This window comes from Bos mutus, chromosome 2 (genome assembly GCF_027580195.1).
Source record: "Bos mutus isolate GX-2022 chromosome 2, NWIPB_WYAK_1.1, whole genome shotgun sequence".
In the NCBI taxonomy this organism is placed as follows: Eukaryota; Metazoa; Chordata; class Mammalia; order Artiodactyla; family Bovidae; genus Bos; species Bos mutus.
The window spans coordinates 38,795,573-38,801,572 of record NC_091618.1 but is presented as its reverse complement, the minus strand read 5'-3'; the positions used below and the strand labels follow the sequence as shown (position 1 = coordinate 38,801,572).

Here is a 6,000-nt window from a genome sequence, read left to right as displayed (position 1 = left end):
TAGTATGGTCATTTTCACAATATTGATTCTTCTAATCCAAGAACATGATATATCTTTCCATATGTTTATGTCATCTTTAATTTCTTTCATTAATGTTTTGTAGTTTTATACATACAAATCTTTTGCCTTTTTAGGTAAATTTATTCCTAAATATTTTATCCTTTTTGTTGCAATAGTGAATGGGATTGTTTCTTTAATTTCTCTTTCTGATTTTCATTTTTAGCATGCAAGAGTGCAAGGGATTTCTGTATATTAATTTTTTATCCTGCAAGTGTGCTTTATTCATTGATTACAAATATGGAACACTTCATGAATTTGTGTGTCATCCTTGTGCAGGGGCCTTGCTAATCTTCTCTGTATTATTCCAATTTTAGTATATGTGCTGTGAAGGAAGCACCCCAAGAGTTCTATGTGTGAAGATTTTACTGGAGGAAATTCCTGTGGGAAAGTGAAGCAGTTTAAGCTTCCACAGGCAGTCCAAGGCCCTTTAAGGAGGAGGTGAACATTGTCTCATACTTTACCCAAGAACTGGCCTTTCTTTAGGTCCAGAACTAATGATCACACAGCACAGTGTCTTACTCCTGGAAATGCTTTTCTTAGGCTATGTGTTAATGATTATAATTGTAACAAATCTTGCTGGGAAACTGTTTCTCAAGACTTGTACCCCTGATTACACAGCAACAGTATATCTACCCAGAGATGTTGCCCAGAACGCGTTCTCCCAGGATAAGCTTGTGCCAAAGTTATCTCAGGATGTGTGCCTTGGGAAAGGGTCTGGTGGAACTCTTAAATCTTGAAGTATTCTTTTTATCTATTTTCAGCAGCTTGTTGAAAAGTATATAAGGCCCCACTTAAACTAGTGAGATGGGTACTCTCCTGCCCCCTTCTGATGTCTATGTCAGGAGCTTTCTCTGTCCTGTCACTTTAAATAAAAATTTTCACACAAAGCTCTGAGTGACTGAGACATGTCTTTGGCCCCGGAGTTAAATCTTCTCCTTCAGAGACCATGAATCCGGTGGCACTGTTCACCATAAGCTATCATCTTGGGAGCTCATCCAGGATCTTCAAGACAAGGTAAGAATACTCAGAGCTGGGACTCTTCTGCCCTTTTACTGTAAAGTCTCTGCTTTTCTAACTCAGAAGCATATGGACTGAACTTCTTTTCCTGGTCTCTCTGACTTTTTTATAACTGCTTGGGGAATTAAAGCTACTAACCTAATGTACTGGATTCTAGACTTTCAGAGGACTTGAAATCCATGCTGTTACTATGTTTTTCTAGCCATACCCCCATTCCAAGTTTTACAGGACACTGCAGACAGGAACACATTAGAGAGCTAGCTGGAGCTGGAGCTCCAGGGACATCTCTCAGACTGGAAATCATCATCCTGACCCAAGAGACCCAGAAGCAAATTCTTGTCACGGCTATGCCTCCGGACTGTATGGATGGAAACATTGCTGGTGAGCATAACATTCCTGAGGACACAGATCAGGGAACTCCAGATTTAGGCGGATTGGAAATGTACCAGACTTCTTCCCTTGGTAGTCCTAGCTCTTAGTGGACCAGAAAAAGCCCACCAGTGGCTCTTGTCTCAACTCCTTAGATATTCATTTTGTACAATCTGCTGGACAGGATTAGAAAGGTTGACCTTGACACTCCATGAACATGAAAGACTATTTTTTCCTCATAGGCCAGCCTTGCATCATCTCCTTTGTTATCACATAGACTCATGTGGCAACTTTCAGAAGGGATACAATGGGTTTTCCATTCATCCTTTTATGACTTGCCACTTCTACTTGCAGGCAAAAATATGCTCAAGAATGTGCACAGGCACAAAAAAGATGGATGTCTTCCCTAGTGGTCTTAGCTTGGGAGACATTCCAGAAGGCTACTCTGCTCCACCGTGGCGGCACCAGAGAAAAAGGGGAAATCAAGCCAAGGTTTTAATGGTGAGGAACTGGACATCAATCTGGGATGCCATCAGGTCTACCCCTGGTGCATCTCCACCCCGCCTCGGTGGTAGAATGGGGAGGGACGATAGTGAGACACCTGCATCAGCAAGAGACAGGTTAACTCCAGCCAGGGAAGGAAGCTTAGGTGGAAGACCTGTCTCCACCCGCATCTAGAGCAGGGAGGGATGCCTCCGGTAGAAAAAAAGTATGGCACTGGGTGCTGCTTTTTTCTCTCTTACAGATGGGAGCTAGCAGTTCCAGAACCACTCCTTTGAGTTGTATCTTGAAAACCTGAGATAAGTTTAATCCCCAAAGCCTAAAAAGTCCCTTATACACAGTCTTTCTTTGCTTTAAAAGAAGACCTCGCCTGCTCAGAGAGGACAATCTCTGCTGGGACAACTTCTTATCAGTCTGTCTACCCCTGTCATCAGAGCCAATTCGAACACTCTTGGGTTTAAATTTTTATCTATGAAACTATGACTACAAAAAGGAGAGATGACATTTTTTGACACTGAATGGCCATGACATTCTTTAGACTCCTGAGAAAACTGGTTAAAATGAAATCTTTTTGAAACTGCAAAATTGGTTCTCTTTGCACAATTTCCTTGTAAAATTAGGAAAAAGCTGGCTTGTCGAAATACTTTTTTTTGAGCTCTACTTCTGCTTGAGAAACAAAAACATGCCTAGGAAAAAAATCTGAAGTTAACCCTTATCATGTCCTTGAGATACACAGCCCATTCTGTCTGGGACTCCACCATGAGAAAACTGGTAGAACTTCAAGCCAAGGGAAAGAAAAAAAGGGCAAAGAGACAGTTTAAATTTCAAGTGGAAAACTGTGAGGTGTCTGTCCAGATTTATGTGTGTCTCAGTATGTTACTGTCCTTGGATAAAATTGCTAAAGGCTAATTGGTCACTAAGCTCTATTTAATTCGTCTAAAGAAAAGTAAGTGCTTAAAAATCAAATAGTTCTAAATTCAAGAAAATTAAAATGAATTGCAGGCATATGTGAACTGGGAGATAGTCACTATTGAATTGCTATCTGGTATTGATGTTTGTTTATTGATTTAATTAACACATTGTGAAGATACAAATGACGTAAGTTTGGGTGATTTATGTTTACCAATCTACAAAATGATGATATAAAGTACAGTTCATGGTTGCAATAAAGAATGGGATTACATTTTATTAAGGAAAAAGAAAGTAAGTCTAAACTAACAGGTGACTGTTTCTAAATGGGCAAATGGAGTGTTTAATACAGAAAGTGTAAAAAAAAAAAAAAAAGGGCTTGTGACAAGTGGAAGAGAGTTTTGTGCATGGTATAAGTTTCTTAAGGCTTTAAACTGCCTTTGAACTCTTTTTTTGTTACTTTGACTTAGTGAATAACCATTGTTTCACAGTGAATGTAAGCTGGTACCAAACTGGAATTTGGTTTTTTCTCCCTATTAAAAGAACAAAGTTTTCTTGAAATATGGTTTTTGATAACAGATTATGGCATGCATAGACAAAGCTTGTTCTGCTTCTACAAAAATTAACCCTTCATCAGGGAATTTAAAATGGATAAACAATGGCTATAAACCAAACAGCTGGGGCTATGGGAAATCCAAGATGGCCACGTGGCTTTTCCTGGCTCCCTGACAAACTTAATTTTAGTTGATAAGAGAAAGCTTTTTCTGGCTTCAGGGTTAATATCTCACAGTGGATTTAAAAAATGGTTAAAATGTGTCCTCTACAACCTCCAGTTACTGGAGCACGCGCTTTGCTGGACAGGTCGTACAGACACTGGCAAAAAAACTTCATGAGTTTCTTGGAGACTATTGCTTTCACTGGCATCCTCTGTTGTTAGGCAAGGATGGCAGACAAAGGGATTGGTTGCATGAGATTAAATAGAATTCTAAATATGATTACAATTTTCATGATTTTTTTTCTGACATATCACTGGCTTCTAATCTTTGTTTTCGGATATAAAGAAGCTGTTCTCAAGTCACTGATGGTTTAAAACAATTTAGTGATTTACACCTGTGGGTAAAATTAAAACTTTTTTTCTCTCTGCCTAATCCCTTCAGAAATTGGAGACATTTGGGTTCTGAACAGCCTCATCAAAGTAAAAAAGACTGTCTCCAGACATATACAGAAATCTCAGAGTATACTGGGGAGCTCTAAAAGAGAAATCTACCCAACTGATGTCAGGCCTATGCCACCTAATATGTTTCACTGAATATCAAGTTCCAGTTTTGTTAATTAAGGTCTGTGTTTACTAGGGCTCACTTCTTAGATAGTTTCTTGTGGTTATGTTTCATTGCTAAGATGTTTAATTAAGTTATTAAAAAGGACACTCTGAGTTTGTTTATAAGCTTATCTCAATAACCAATCTTTTAATAAAGATCAGATGCTCCAGGTTCTACAACCTGGAGATTAACAGCAGGATGCAGTCATTTAACAAACTGAGTCAGATGACCTGGAGATGTCACTGGGCTATACCTAATGGAAGTTCTTGACTTCTTATGATTTTACTATTACTGCTAACTATAGTGTTTTCTCTATTGCCTGTTTCAAGAAGTGTTGTCAATTAAATTATCAACTGGGTGACTGAGCCACTGATATGATGATGGTGTACAGTTCCTTATGAAATCCATAGTTATAATGATATGACTCTATATGTGAGAAGAAGCAACAAGAGGGAATATTTACCTGGACCAAGAGACTAGTGATACAGGTATGGTCCAGAGACTTTTGCTACTCACAGGACCTAGTCCAATAACAGCACATAGAGTGAAATCTTCAACAGATCTGGGAATGAGCCTTCCCAGCACTGTGGAACACAATGGTCATGAAATGCCCCCCAAACCATGGTCAAACTGATGGCTATAGAGGGGCCCTGCTCTGGTAACTTGCACTTGCTGCCTGTATTTACAAAGATTAACTCATGGACACTACAGCTGCTGACCTTCAACATCCCCTGAAAGGAGTTTAGGGTGAAAATCAGAAATTAGACACTCACTCTGTGCTCTGGTGGCTCTGGTGACTTCCCTGGTGGCTCAGATGGTAAAGCGTCTGCCTACAATGCAGGAGACCCGGGTTTAATCCCTGGGTCAGGAAGATCCTCTGGAGAAGGAACTGGCAACCCACTCCAGTACTCTTGCCTGGAAAATCCCATGGACAGAGGAGCATAGTAGGCTCCTGCAGTCCATGGGGTCGCAAAGAGTAGGACACGACTGAGCGACTTCACTCTCTCTCACTCTCTGTGCTCTGAAAAAAAAAAAAAAAAAAGACAAAACAGGCCTTTGGACAGTTAGATAGTTTCAGGTAAAAATTTTCTTTGAGTCCTAATTCTTGCATCTTCTTATATCTAGAAAAACACTAAAACTGTTAATGGTGACAACTACATTGGCTTATATATTAATACCACAATAAGAGACTAAAGCCTACTTAGACAAACAGACCATTGGCTACCTGGCTATAAGTCTCTCTAAAACAGCTGTCTATATTGGGGTTCAGACTCATTCTTCTAAGAGGAAACGGTAAGGTTTATTTTGTCTGTTAAGGTTCAGGTTGGCATTCTTTCAACTACTTCTAACTGAGTTTGTTATACCTACATTCAAAATGTATATAAACATGCCAAATGGCCCCATTCTTATAAACAGGGCAGCCCAAGCATTGACTCTGTCTAGACCAGGATCAAAGTTACTATCAAATGTGACCTGATTCTTATTTTTCGTTGGACCCCTGACTATAATAATTCCTTTACTGATTTTTGGTCTCTGCATTTTTAATCTGTTTGTTTAGTTTGTTCTTTCTAAAGGATACAACGGTTTCCCAGACAAAGTAATGGTGATGCAGAGATTCTGGTCGCTCTTAAAAATGGACTCCCCTACACAACTGAGCAACTTCACTTTGACTTTTCACTTTCATGCATTGGAGGAGGAAATGGTAACCCACTCCAGTGTTCTTGCCTGGAGAATCTCATGGACAGAGGAGCCTGGTGGGCTGCTGTCTATGGGGTTGCACAGAGTCGGATACGACTGAAACGACTTAGCAGCAGCAGATGTTCCA

At 39.8% G+C, this 6,000-nt stretch overlaps 1 non-coding gene across 1 annotated transcript; it reads right to left on the bottom strand.

Moving 5' to 3' along the window:
* Positions 1 to 291: 291 nt before the first annotated feature.
* Positions 292 to 397, bottom strand: LOC138985077 (U6 spliceosomal RNA). The gene has a single exon (XR_011462337.1). It is a non-coding gene; the product is annotated as a U6 spliceosomal RNA (small nuclear RNA).
* Positions 398 to 6,000: the final 5,603 nt, after the last annotated feature.